Consider the following 13,641-nt stretch of genomic DNA (forward strand, 5'->3'; position numbering starts at 1 on the left):
CGTCAATAGGCTTATACAAAACATATTTACAAATATGTCTTCTCATCCGGTTCTCACTGGGTCTATCCGATCCGGTTTCTGATCCAATCCGGTTTCTGGATCTCTTCTGGTTCTCACCGGGTCCACTTCATTCATAACCGGATCCTATCCGGAGGAACCGATTTCCCAACACAATGATTGTTAACTCTTAGGGCCGGACAATGGCCTAACACAGGGTGTCTACGGAAGACACTTCACCAAAGGGGTGTTACGGCAAGAGGATTAAGATCAACGATTAATCCGACTTAATTAGGTTACTTAGCAAGATCGTCCTTAACAATCACACGCGTAAGATATAACAATGAATGCAGAACGGAAATTAACACAGAGATATAGAAAACACTAATCTTTATTAATTATCCGCTGCTCATTACATTGTAACCGGGCCTTTAAATAGGTTTCTGGTCTGTAGTACAAAACGGTGCCATCCGCACTTGTTCGGGATCGGTCCGGATCCAGAACGGCATACCAATTCCGGTCTGTCCATCCACACTCATAGCTTACTTATAACCATTCCTAATAATTAAATAACTCCTCCGTTTCACACTCTGGACTCCTTTGCTGGCCGGTAACACATGACACGCCCGTGGGACAGTACCTTGTACGTCGAATCCACCATCCGACCCTTGCTATTCTTCGTCCAAAATATCTAGAATGCTTTGTTCGAGAGTCTCCAATGGTTCATTTGGAATTGGTTGTTGTTGTTGTTGTTGTTGTTGCTCTGTTGATGGCTGCTGCGACTGGTCCTTTGGTGGCTGCTGCGGCTGCTCCTCCGTTTGTTGCTCTGACACCGGCGTTTCCGTCGTTACTCCCTCCATCGTAGTGGTCTCCGGTTGACTGGTTCCGGCCTGGCCCTCAACCGGCGACGGTTCCTCATCACTAAGGTTAACCGTTGCCGCTTCCCGTGCTTTTTCTTCCCAAACCCGGGACCGCTCGTAGCTTTCAAACTGGATTTGAGCATCCAGCCTATCATCGTCTAGCTGAGCTACGAGTTGTCGGACCTGCACCAGCTGTTCCTCCGCTAGGACTTGGAAGTCTTCAGCCAGCTCGTCCCGTATGGCGGTGAAGTCCTCGGAAGTCAACGTATAACAATCATCTCCTTCCTTCCGCCGATTTGCCACGTCTGCTCGTAGCAATTGGAGTTCCGCCGTATTTTGTGCCCACTTTGTCCACCATCTTACGGAGCTTTCGTCAATCAAGCATTTTGTCTGATTCAGCCATGCCCGGAGGATGCACTGAATCCAGCCCGTTCCCAACTGCGATTTGATCTCCGCAGCTTGCCGTTCCTCCTTCAATTGCTTTATGATTTTGACGTTGTCTTCCACTTGCTCCTTGTAATGCGTCAATTGCCTTCGATATGTGCTTTGTAATTTTTGCAATACCGTTGACACTCTCTCCTTTTCTTCCCGCTGTTGCTTCTGGAGCTCCATCCGGACCTTCTCCGCCTCGTTCAACCGTCTTGTATTTTCCGCTCGTTCGTCGGCGAGCGCCGTCGCGACCCGATCAACTTCCTGCTGGAGCTCGGCCACCCATTCCTTATGCTCCGTTTCCAGCCGTTTGTAGTCCCGGTGCAGGTGCTCAAAATCATCTGTCTTTTGCTTGAGCCGTGCGTTGATCTGTCGACGGGCCCGGTCCTCTCGGTCCTTCTATTGGCGGAGCTCTTCCTTTAGCCGTTCAATTTCCGTTTCCACCGTCTTCCGCAGCTTGTCCTTTTCCTACAACACTTTGTCTTTTTTCTCCCTTAGCCGGTCGTACGCTTGATGGCCTTTCCGGAGGCTCTCCTCTGCTCGACGGAGGTTCTCAGCAATCTTCTTTAATTCTGCTTCGGCCGCAGTCTTCAATTCCTGTTCCCGGCTCCTTAGCGCTTCTTGTGCAGCAAGTTCATCTCTCAATTCCGCAAGCTCCTGGGCTTGCGCCGTAGCTCTCTCTGGAACGGTTTCCGTTGCCGGCGTCTTATTAGTATGTACAGGTTGGTCTGGTTCTTTATTCTGTACATTTACCAGAGTCACCGATGATTGGATCTGTGTTGCCGTTAAGGCCATTTTGGCCATTTCTGCCATGACCTGATCCAAGTCTTTTTCAAGGCACCGGATTTTGGACCGGGCCGACTCTAGTTGTTCGGTTGTGACGAGCAACCGTTCGCTTTGCGCTCTTCCTTCCGCCTCAATATACCCCAATGCTCCGGCAATCTATTCGCCTATCCACCGGAGCCACAGGCTACCGGTGCATTGTTGTTGCGCTTGCACGTAGGTTTGACGGATGGGCTCGCTTGTGGATGGGTGGTCCCGCCTGATTGCGCCGAGTTGCAATTCTGTTTCTGGCTGTGGACCATCATGCTGTCCTGGTTCCACTTGCGCTTCTTCTTGGTTGGCCAAGGGAGGCTGCATTGACCTTTCCGGCTCTGGCGGAATGGGACTTGCCGGTGCTGCCGGTGGTGCAGGGGCTTCTGATTCCGGTGCCATGCGCACCGGTTCCGGTTCCTCCCTTGGCGTGGGAGTTTCAGTATGGGGAGCTGGTGTTGGCCGGTCAGAAGAGCAAGGACAAGTGGGAAGGTGGAGTCGGATCGGATAATAGGAAGTAAATGATAGTAGAATTATTATTCGGAGGGACGGATCCGGTACAGTTGTACCGATCCAGATCCGGACCGATTCGGATGTCGGTTGCCTAAGCGCACTGATTGTAACCTTGCCGGATGCCTATAAAAGGATACAAAAGTAATTATTGCGTGGTTATCTGTATCTTCGTATTGTTTACTGTCTGTGCTTAATTGTAATTATCTTACGCGTGTAACCTAGCATCCAATCCTTACCACCCCTTTGGAGAAGTGTCGGATAGACACCTGTGTTGAGGCTAGTCCGGCCAGGCAGACAACACTATTTTGGCGACCACGATTCCTGCAAAGCGCAGAGGAAAACCGGGGGATGGATGTCTAGACCAAACGACGACCACATCACCGAACGAGGGAGACGATACACCGAACGCGAGCAACGACGGGAAGCCCTGCAGCAAGCCGTCGACGAGATCCGGCGGGATCGGTCATTCTCCAAAACTCTTCGGAGAGTCGCAGAAGAAGCACTGCAGTTCCGGGTTCTGCAAATCCCCGACGAAGGCAGTAGCATAACAAGCCTGCAAGAGGCGGAAACGATACTACAAACGCTCGCCGGGGGCGACGGGGACTCGGAAGCATTCGCAACACTTGAGGCGGAGTCGGAAAGCGACGGAAGCGTTGCGTCCCGGTATAAAAGAAGCCACGACACACCAAACGACCGGGGGGAAGAGGGGTCGGAAGACTCAGTAACACCGGAGCCAGAGGAAGAAATAACCTTGGAGTTCGGTGACCGGCAATCGCCGAGGGAGGCTGACGGGATACCGACAACACCCGCGAGGGAACCGAAGGAGCGGATACCGACAACACCCGCGGAGGAACCAAAGGACCGGACACGGGCAACACCCGCGGAGGAACTGAAGGAGCGGATACCGGCACTAACCGCGGAGGAACCAAAGGTTCTCACACCGACGCCAACAGCGGACAGAGAGTGGAGAAGGCAGGAGAGTCAGTTGGACGACACGATGCCGTACCCATACCCAAAGTACCGTGATGAGCCCGACGCGGAGGCACACGTGTACGCATTCCTCCAAACATGGGAAGCCAACCATGTCTCCCAAAGACTGACGGAGCCCGAAGCCGAACGATCCAAAGTCGCTGAATTCGGCATGACCTTAGAAGGACCGGCGGCTCGATGGCACACAAAGCACTTACCGGGCAGCTTTGCCACATTCGATGCCTTGAAGGCCAGATTTCTCAGGCTTTTTCACAGACAAGTTGAGCAAAGGGATTTGGTCGGGCAGTTCTACACCACCCGACAGGAAGAGAACGAGACTGTGCCACAATTCATCATTCGGTTTCAGACCCTGCACAACCAACTGACGAGAGCACCACCCGAAGACGAAGCCAAAGCAGTCTTTTTGGCCGCGCTGAAAGAGCCACTTCGAACAATGTGCGGAGTCCTTGATTTCCACACCAGCATAATGGACCAAGTTATTGATTGGGTCTTAGAAATGGACAAGACTAGTTCCTTCTTGTTGATGGGGATGTTACACCGGGCACTCCCAAAGGAGGAAGACCTGCGGTTCCGACAGGCCTTACAATGCACAACATGCCTAAATTCGGGCCACTCAATAGTAGACTGCACCCTGCGGACACAATGTATGATCTGCAACTCTCTAGCCCATACAACGGACCGATGCGAATATAACTTGTTAAATCGGGAGGCAACACCGGTTCGACACATAGAACCGCGCAATCAGAACCCGGATGAGGATCGATTCCGGAGAGACGACCGCTACCAACGCGAACGCGGTAACAGATACGCTGATAGAAGACGCGATAACTATGACCGAGAGGAGAAACGCAGAGATAGCTACTCCCAGGACCGGTACGACCGAGACGAATCCCCGGAATACGAACGACGCAGAGAAGAGAGGCGACAAGGGAACCGAAATTTCCGACGGAATCAGAAGCGTGGATTTTTCCGAAGAGAGGAACGTCGGGAGGCAGCGAGGAATGACAACCCGGTATCGGTACCGGATAACCGAAAAACCGAAGACGACCGCCGAAGTATACCCACCCTCCAAACCGGGGACAAAGGAGAAACGAGCAACAGTCACAAGGTGTACTGTTATTACTGCCGTAAGGAAGGCCACTATAGTAACCAATGCCCAAGCAAAACCAATGACAAGCAGCCGGCAGTCAACATGGTTACAGCCGAAATAACAGAAGTACAGCAGGTCACAACCCGGTCAAAGGGAAAGACCGCCGAGTGGGAAGCCCAGGAGGCAATAAGAAAACAAGCGGCGCAATGGATCAAGGAGGCCAATGAACAGAATGCGGCAGAAGTAAGAGACCAAAATATGCCAAAAGACGAAGAAATCATACAGCCAGGAGAAAACCCGACGTGGCAAGCGCTACAGGACTGTCAAATCGTGCTGCCGTTAGCACGACTACTACAGTTGGTGCCACGGTTTACGGCGGACTTACAGGCATCCGTGAGCAAACCGAAGCCGACATCAGCACCGACATTCTTCTCCAACCTGGAGGAAGGACCAGCGGTGGTCGATACAAGTAGCCCGGCGATCACGGCAATCATGAAAGGAAAGGAAATTGCTGGAACGATTATTGACGGAGGCTCCGGGGTAAATGTCATCAGCCGACAGACATGCGAGAACCTGGGCATCCGGGAATGGAAGCCATGCCCCTTCTGGTTACGCATGGCGGATACCAGCTCAGTCCGACCGACCGGGATTATCCGGGATTTGGAAGTAATGATCGGAGGCCACGTATTCCGGATATCGGCCGTGGTGCTGCAACTGAATGTACAAGTCGCGTACCCCCTACTGCTAGGACGACCATGGCTGCGAACGACGCATATCAAGCAGAATTGGCAAAAGAACATGATCACATTCCGGCGAGGGAAAATAAAGGTACGAGTAACGACGCAACCACGGGTGATCACCAGTAAGGAAGCAACTCCATTGTATGCGGAAAGCATCAACATGTTGGAGGGATTACCGGACGAGGAAGTCGAGCGGTACCTCAAGGAACACCCACGAATCGTCCCACTATTTGAAGTGGATATCACGGCGGTAGTAGAACCGTACATTACGACGCCGGATGAACCGGACCAAGCAGCGATCCGGGAACTGCGACAAGCGCAGGAATCCCTAGAGAGGGAAATGACGATATCCCAGAGGGTAAAAGCATCCCAACTAGAGGAGGTGGACCTCGGCACAACAGACAAGCCCCGACCGGTAAATGTCGCAAAGGAATTGCCGAAGGAAGAAAAGAAGGCAATGGTAGCATTATTAACAGACTTCAAGGATGTGTTCGCGTGGTCGTACGAAGACATGCGAGGGCTGGACCCCCAGCTCTATCAGCACCAAATTCACCTAAGTACGGACGCGAAACCGATCGCTCAACGCAGGTACCGGATGAATCCGAATTATGCGGCGAAGGTGAAGGAGGAAATTGATAAGCTCCTCTGGGTCGGATTTATCCGACCGGTCAAGCAGGCAACCTGGCTGAGTCCGATAGTGGTGGTCCCGAAAAAGAACGGAAAAATCCGGGTATGCGTGGACTATCGCAAACTAAATGCCGCAACAGTGACCGATGCGTTTCCACTACCATTTACGGACGGGGTGTTAGATGCGGTAGCCGGCCATGAAGTTTACAGCTTCCTGGATGGATTTAGCGGCTACAACCAAATACGAATGAACCCGGCCAACCAGGAGAAGATAGCGTTCGTTACGGAATGGGAAGTGTTCGTCGCGGTCGTGATGATGTTCAGACTAAAGACGGCTCCAGCGACCTTTCAAAGGATAATAATGGAAATTTTCGGGGAATATATCCCCGGTTTTATGCAGCTCTTCCTTGACCATTTCGCGGTCTACAGCCGGCACGGAGAACATCTCGATCACCTCCGGCTGTGCTTGGAGAAGTGCCGCGAGTACCGGTTGAGTCTGAACCCGACCAAGTGCGTCTTTGGAGTAGCAAGCGGCAACTTACAAGGTCACGTGGTGAGTAAGGAAGGAATCGCGGTAGATCCGGATAAAGTCAAGGCGATTCTCGAGGCACCAGCACCAAATAACGCAAAGGCTTTAAGCCGGTTCCTGGGCCAAATAAGGTGGCATAGCCGGATGATACGGCACCTCGCAGACTTCGCTACACCATTACATACCGCCGTACACAGGGTACCCTTCCTATGGGTGGAAACGGAGGAGGAAGCCTACCAAGCGTTGAAGCTTATGCTGTCGCAAGCTCCGGTGGTGCAACCGCCGGATTGGAGTAAAAGCTTTCACGTCTTCGTCGACGCGTCGGACGTAGCAATCGGCAGCGTTCTGATGCAACTCACGGAGCTGAAATGGTACCGACCGGTGTACTACGCAAGCCGAAAACTCTCAAAAGCCGAACGGAACTACTACACGACGGAACGCGAGGCATTGGGAATGGTGTATAGTGTCACAAAGTACAGGCACTATCTGCTCGGAAGGAAGTTTTCCTTCCATGTCGACCATTCGGCACTACTCTACCTGGTCTCGAAGGCATCCCTGACGGGAAAAATTGCACGATGGACACTGCTGTTACAGGAATTTGAATTCAACATTTTCCACCGACCCGGGGCGCAGCATGCGGTAGCAGACTACCTAAGCAGACTCGAATTCGGAGAAGCAGGGGACGGCGTCCAGGATGAGTTCCCCGACGCCGAGTTGTTCCAGATCACGACGAAACCGGCAACGGATGCAACGGTAGCCGATGAAGACACGTGGCTAACTGAGATGCATCAGTTCCTGAGCACCGGAGTACCCCCGGAGAACATGGACCGCGATGAAAGGAAAAGGGTAGCATTAAGAAGCAGACATTTCTGCTTGGTTGGAGACACCCTCTATCACAAGGGGGCAGATGGCATCTGGAGACGAGCAGTGCGGAGCGATGAGAAGGATTTAATCCTCAGGGAAGCCCACTGTGGAATTGCCGGCGGGCATTATGCCGGCGACGCAACCGCTCGGAAAATATGGCAGAGCGGACTGTGGTGGCCTACCACCCTAAAAGATGCCGTGAAGTATAGCAGAGAATGCGATTTGTGTCAACGACTGGGCCAACCCACGGAGCAGGCCCGGATGCCACACCACCCGGTCTTGCCATTGGAACCGTTTCAAAAGTGGGGTTTGGACTTTGTCGGTCCCTTCAAGCCACCGGCAATGCGAACCGGAAATCGGTATGTCATAGTGGCGACTGACTATTGCACCAAATGGGTAGAATCAAAGGCCTTACGGGACAACACGGCCGCGTCCACGGCAAAGTTCCTGTACGAGTGCATATGGTGCCGATATGGATGCCCGATCGAGCTTATAAGTGACCAAGGAGGACATTTTCTCGGGCAGGTAGTAGAAAGCCTGACGTCATTTTACGCGGTGGTACATAAAAGGAGTACTCCCTACTACCCTCAAGCCAATGGACTAGCGGAATCAACGAATAAAACTCTGCAGAACATCCTACGAAAAATCGTTAACGAGAACCGGACCGACTGGGATACGAAATTGCAAAGCGCGCTATGGGCGTACCAAACAACGTACAAAACCAGCATCCGAACAACCCCGTTCCGACTAGCATTCGGTTTAGAAGCGGTCATGCCGGTAGAGTTCCAGATCCCCAGCTTACGGATCCAGGTAAAGGAGCGCTTAAGTGAGAAGGAGTCCGAACGAATCCGGCTGGCGACGTTGTTGGAATTAGAAGAAAACCGAATAGCCAGCTTACTACAACTCGAACTGGAGCAAAGGAGGAGAAAAGCTTTCGTGGACCGACACCGGCGTGGCAACGAAAAGGAGTTCGAAGTTGGGAAACCGGTGCTACTATTCCAGACACGGATGGGAAACATGCCGGGAAGTTGCGGTTTCGGTGGACCGGACCGTTCTGGATCACCAAGGAGTACAATGGGTCGTATCAGCTCGGCACGTTGTCTGGAGATGTCATCGGTAAGTGGGCAAATGGGTTTCGGCTAAAGCCGTATAAGGGAAATATGCCAGCCAACCCGTTCAAGCAAAACCCGGAAATCCAGCAAGATGAGGAACCGACACCGACAAACGCTGCTGAAGATATTCGGACCGAGGAAGAACCGACACCGATACTGACAAAGACTATCCCGGAAAACTGACAGAAGGATCCGATATCAATGTGAACCGACCCGAACAAATCGGGGGGGACCAAAAAATGATGTGGTCCAAACAAAGAAAAAAAATAAAAATAAATAAATAAATAAATAAATAAATAAATAAAATAAAAAATGACGTGGGCCAAATCGGCGCGAATCATAGTAGTGATGGGGAGATCCCAAGAGGTGGGAGCGCCACCATGCAACGAAGAGGCGCCATGCAGTAAAGAAGGACGTGCGCGTACTTGCTATTTAAAGCAGGGAACGTGGGCACTCACACGCGGCAAGCAAGAAAGGACATACTAATTATGGCGGGAGATGAACATGCGTGGGAAACGAAAAAGGGCGGCTCGAGGCAAGAGCCACTATATAAGACACAGGCCTGCGAAGGACTTACTTTTTACGAATTTTCCTACACACAGGCGCAGAAGCACAGAAGAGCGATCCGACGCACAGCGCACACACAGCCCGATCCCGAACAACAGACAACAGAAGAAGAATTCAAAACAATGGTACTATCGGAGGAGGCACGCCAATGGATGAGGGAGAACGGGTTAAAAGGATTGCTGCGTATCGCCGACGCTCCACCACACGCAGAACCAGAGCAGGCGGCAACATCGATTGATTTATCAGAAATCACGGAAGGAGCGGTGCAGGCGCTCACGGGGATAAAAACAGGAACCGGCAACAAAGGCAAAACCGGCAGGAAAAGGCAAAGGGAAATCGGCCGAGGAGGAACCGGTAGCGCTCAAACCAATCAATATAACGCTGCGACGGCCGGAACCGGAACCAGAGGTCTTTATACAAAAGGTCCGTCTGGTAGCCGCACTGGAGGAGGAAGCTGAAACAGAAGACTCATCCGAACCACTGGTAAGACTCCCAACAAGACAAGGTCGGGAGAGACGGGCGAAAGGACCGGCTCCACCAGTTGACAAAACTCAACAGAGGGCGCAAGGACCACCTCCAGTAGCCGAGGCGGAAGCAGTACCGGAACCCATACCGAGGGAAGCAGCACTGACACCGGTTGTGCCGGACTTCAGAGAACCGGTCATCCTAGAGAAGAAGAATGAACAAGCGCCGGAGCCAGAGAAAAGGACGGAAAAACAGCCTGAGTTAAGGAGTAGAAGTGAGCAAGGCCACCCCGACACAGGAAGCACAAAGCCACAATGGCTGAGATGGCTTTCGGAGCAGTTATCGGGAGTAGCGGACCAGTTAGAGGAAGAAGAAACGTGTAGGCAACAGCTGACGCATACAACAACTCAGGAGTTGGTCGCACTCCGAACACAGATCGAGGAAATGCAAGGGGAGCTGTTGCAGGCAAGGGAAGGAATTCAACAAGCACAAGTTGTCACCGAGCCGGTCGGGACAACAAGGAAGCAACCAGAACCGGAACCGGAACCGGTAGCCTTGCAAACCGGCCCTGAGACCGAAAAAATAATAGAAAGCTTACGAGAGGAGTTAAAAGCTCAGGAGGCATTAAGGGAAAGAGAAAGGGAGCAGCGGAAAGCGGTGGAGGACGACAGACGAAAAATGGAAGAAGGCCTCCGGAAAGGCCGAGCTACTAATGACCGACTGCAAGAAGAAAAAGAGAAGCTGCAAAAGGAGAAGGACCGACTGCGTCGACATGCCGAGCAGGAGATAGAATGACTGCAGGAAGAACTCCGACAACAAAAGGATCGGGACGACCGGTTAAGAGCTCAGGCAAACCGACGCCTGAAGCAGAAGACGTAGGACTTCGACCGTCTCTACCGAGATCACAAGCAGGCCGAGTCGGACAACAAGAAACGGACAGCAGACTACGACCGGCAAATAGAGAAGCTGAAAGAACAGCTCAAAGAGACCCGATTAGATCTGGCTAAGGCAATGGATGAGGTCAGTGCCAAAAAGGAAGCATTGTCGGTGGAAATAGCCCAAGCGACGGAGAGAAGGAAGGAATTAGAGGCGCTAAGGCGGGAAAAGCTGGATCTGACTAAGATCAGGAATGAAGAAAAGGAAAGATCGACCTTCACGATCAGCAAACTGCAAAGTACCAATGAAAAGCAGAAAGCGGATTACGAGGCCCAGGCTCAGATAATGGCCGACATTATAAAATGGGCAAGGAAGGAAAAGCAAGAAGCTTATGCGCATGCTAAGGCGGGGGTTGACAGGATCAAGCTCATCATGTCAGGTTGGAGTACCCGAGCTCAGGCAAGCATCAACGAAAGTACGGAAAAGCTATGGAAGGAGTGGACACAACAGGCAGCCGAGCTGCAGACACTCCGAGCGGATGCCGAGAATCGGAGGAAGACCGGTGACAAGTTCTACAAGATGGATGAAGAAAGTATCGTCGCCATTCGGGAAGAATTGTCGGAGGATTTCTACGCTTTAGCGGAAGAACATCTCAAAGAAATCCGAGGGTTGGTAGAGAGGTTGGATGACGGGCAGCTCGCAACTCAGTTGGAGTTGGAGAAATACGAGCAGGACCGGTTATGACAGGAAGCCAAGGGAAGAACGACGCCGATCACTATAAGTGAGGGAGAGCGACCGGCTGAAGTTGAACCAACCGACACCGAACAACCCCGACAAGGAATACCCGAAGAAGAACTTCCGTTCGAAGGAAATCAAGAAGAGCAGGAGCAGACCGATGCCGGAGAAGAAGAAGAGCTTAGACCGGAAGACAGCAGAGCAGAGGAAGAAGGCGTACCGAGCCGACCAGTCGAGACCGCAGAAAGCGACACTGGTAACAGAACAGAGCCTGGAACAGAGGGAGAAAAGGAAGAACCCGGACGAAGCGGTGAGGAAGCACCGACACCACAGAATCAAGCAGAGCCGGAGCAGCAAATTTTTACGGAACAGCCAACCCAACCGGAGGTCGGAGACCAGGCAGGCAAGGAACAGGAGGAAGAAGCACCACTTGACACCATCGAGCAGAGTGTGCTCGATATTTTGGAGGAAGAATGAGGCCGGGAGTGGATTCGAAGTGCAAGGCACTTTCCCACGGGCGTGCCATGTGTAGGCCGGTCAGAAGAGCAAGGACGAGTGGGAAGGCGGAGTCGGATCGGATAATAGGAAGTAAATGATAGTAGAATTATTATTCGGAGGGACGGATCCGGTACAGTTGTACCGATCCGGATCCGGACCGATTCGGATGTCAGTTGCCTAAGCGCACCGATTGTAACCTTGCCGGATGCCTATAAAAGGATCCGATGATTTGTAAAGGGCTGGACGGAAGTAATACAAAAGTAATTATTGCGTGGTTATCTGTATCTTCGTATTGTTTACCGTCTATGCTTAATTGTAATTATCTTACGCGTGTAACCTAGCATCCAATCCTTACCACCCCTTTGGAGAAGTGTCGGATAGACACCTGTGTTGAGGCTAGTCTGGCCAGGCAGACAACAACTGGTGTTCCCTCCGTCTTAGAGTCCGAACGTTTCCCAGCTGCCTCAATGGTCCTTGCCGACGACCGTTGCTGGAGGTGCTCCGTAGGCTCGTCCTCTATTTCCTCTTCCTGAGTCCTGGCATTGAGTTTTGCCGCCAAGGGGTCCGCTTCTCTGTTCACCGGTCGGCGGAGTGTAACCTTTACGGGCCGTACCGGTGGTTCCTCCTGCGCATCCGTTGGCCGCTTTTGGTTGGTGCTCTCCTTTCCCGCCTGTTCTGCATCCGCCGCCTTCCCCTTAGTGGCCTTAGAGGCCAACAACTTTTGTCTTTTGGAAGCAGTCTTTGGGGTGCCATCCGTCACTCTTCCCCGCTTCTTGGGTTAGACGGGTTGGACGGGTGGCACAAGCAAGGTGAGCCACTGCGTTACTGCGTGCCATATCCTCCGTCCTTCTCGGCCTTCTTTGCCGTCTTTTCCTCTTACGATCTCGATCGCTGCACACAAACCATCTGCGATCAATGCCGGTCAATCCACCTTGATCCCTTCATAGGTGGCGATGATCATCCCTGCCCAGTTCTGCGGCATGACAGGGGGTCTAGGGTACACATGGCCGTATTTGTGGAGCACATGGGCAATCTCGCGGAACAACATATCTTCGCCGCCCTGTGTCCGGTAGCCCTTGCTGGCTAGGGAGTACTCACCAAAATACTTGATGAGTTGCTCCAAGGTCAGATTGTCGATCGTGAATATGCCTCCCTCCGAAAGGCCTGTTAACACACGGATCACCTCATCCGTTATGACCTCTGTGTCGATTTCTTTGATCACCTTGTTGGCTTCTTTGTGTGGCGGTACCTCCATAATCGTCAAGAAACCCTCGAGCCCGTGTTGCTTTAGCCATTTCTTAGCGGCTTCCGACAGCGTTTGCGGGTCCATGTCTGTGTCGAGGTCGGATTGTGGTGGCGAGGCTGGCTGGTGATGAGAGAGAGAGTTCAGAAAGTGGGGGTTCTCTGTGCGTAGGTTCTCGTCTGTTGATCTTCCAGCGCCTTGGTGCTTCTGTGCTCCTGGGTTCGCGAAAGTAGAGGGTCTCCACGCGCAGTGGTTTTTCTCTATGCATTCTGGCGCCTTTTTCGAGTGTGTGCACGTCGTGTACTAAAATAGCATTATGTCTTGTGGTGGCGCTTAAATGCCCACTACATACCTTTTCGCTCCTCACTCTCTCGTTCATTCATACCTCACTTTTGCATGATTACTTCGCCTTTTTTTTTTTTTTTTTTTGATAAATTTTAATGTGGTGTGAGGTTAGTTGTCCGTTGGTCCTATCGGACCCTTACCGGCCTCATTACGGTTTGCCGTCGCCTCATTCTCCCCTGTTACCGGCTTGCCGTCTCCTTTGTCTTGGTGGTTGTCGTTCCCCTCACAGGTTGTCGTTTCCTCACCGGTGTCGGTCCTTTGCTCAAATGGGTTCTTGGGCATTGGTCCTCTATATGGCTTCAATCGGAATTCGTTGACCCATTTGCCTAGCACATCGCCGGCAAGTGT

Source organism: Azolla caroliniana, unplaced genomic scaffold (genome assembly GCF_043228905.1).
Source record: "Azolla caroliniana isolate FFs.n. ecotype wild unplaced genomic scaffold, voAzoCaro1.0.p SCAF_2, whole genome shotgun sequence".
Classification (NCBI taxonomy): Eukaryota; Viridiplantae; Streptophyta; class Polypodiopsida; order Salviniales; family Salviniaceae; genus Azolla; species Azolla caroliniana.